Genomic DNA, 1,527 nt, shown 5'->3' with positions numbered 1-1,527 from the left:
GTTTCCTCTTGAAGCGATTTCTATTTCTAAATACTTTTTATTAAAGTAATTTAGTTAGGCATTTTTTATATGTGCATGTTAATTTTTTACGAAGTGTTGAAGAAAAATAGTATACATTGCCACAAAACTTTTTAAAAACTATTTTTAAAGTAATTCGTTAACTTTATAATACGTAAAAGTATTAACTTTTATAATATTCAAATTTTTAATAGAGAGACCTACAAGTAAAACTATTAAATTCTAAATTCAATTTCCTATAAGTAATTAAGACGTTATCGTGTTCTAATTTTAATAATAATGAAATAATAATAATAAAAGAATATATACAAAGTTGGGAAAATTTTGTGGTACAAAATCTTGAAATTTGACACAGACATGGTAAATGAAGTAAAATATAAAACAAATTTAACGAAAATGAAATTGCTAAATGAGTAGATTCTGGTCAAAAATCAGAAAATTGGTCTGGTGGATCAATAGCAGCAGTGTCTATATTTGCCACGTATATAATCTTACTTGGCAATAGAATAACGTTGTTTGTGAACAGCCTACTAAATAACCATTGGCAACTGACAGGCTGAATGTGTGTATGAGTTACATATTACAGTTATTAATATTCGATTGCCACTATCGATTTATCACTGCATATACGAATAATCGGATTCTCATGAAACACCAGCACTTAGGCATTTTGACATCGAGCATGATTGGTGAAAAATGGGCAATGGAGATAAATTTTATCTCTATAATCCGTTTTTCATCAATCAGTGCTCGGTCGAAACTCTGATGTCTGCATGAAGATGTCTGCATCAGACTAAGAATGCATTCTATTTGATGCTCACAACGCTCATGAAAGTATTTTCTTGTTGTTTATCAAATGTTAAACAAAAACAAATAAGGCTTGCGAGCGTTGTAAACATCAATTGGCGATAATTTTACACCACAAAATTTTCCCAATTTTGTATATTTCTTTGAACTTTTTATATTAATAATAATAATTAGCAAAAAATGTGTATTTTAACAGTATAAAATGCATATAAGAGTTTCATATAAGATACATACAAAATTCATTATACAACATAAAAATTTATTTTGTATAACAATTTTTCAATTTTTTATATTTTTAAAGATTGGAGATTTATATCAGAAAATATGCTAATATGTATTTTTATTTGATCTTTTCAGTATTATATATGACACATTTCAGTACTACATACATACCAATGTCTTTCAATTTTTTTTAATTTGCGGAACATTTAAATATAACGAATCACATTTAGACGATGATGGCACATACACTCACAAAAGTACGTTTTCAAGAGTAAATTTCATAACAATGCCAAATTTTATAGATTTGTCACTTGGCTACATTCACCGAAAAAAAAAACGGACAACTAAATTTTAGCATAAATTTTTAATATTTTCGAATAGCGATAATAAAATATCATTGCATGGAGATGAACCAAAACTTAAAGCTTGAACATTCCCCTTGATAACTAAAAAAATCAAAATTAAGTTACAGAAACTATT

This window comes from Trachymyrmex cornetzi, unplaced genomic scaffold (assembly GCF_001594075.2).
Source record: "Trachymyrmex cornetzi isolate Tcor2-1 unplaced genomic scaffold, Tcor1.1 scaffold282, whole genome shotgun sequence".
Lineage (NCBI taxonomy): Eukaryota > Metazoa > Arthropoda > Insecta > Hymenoptera > Formicidae > Trachymyrmex > Trachymyrmex cornetzi.
This window is presented reverse-complemented; position numbering follows the sequence as displayed.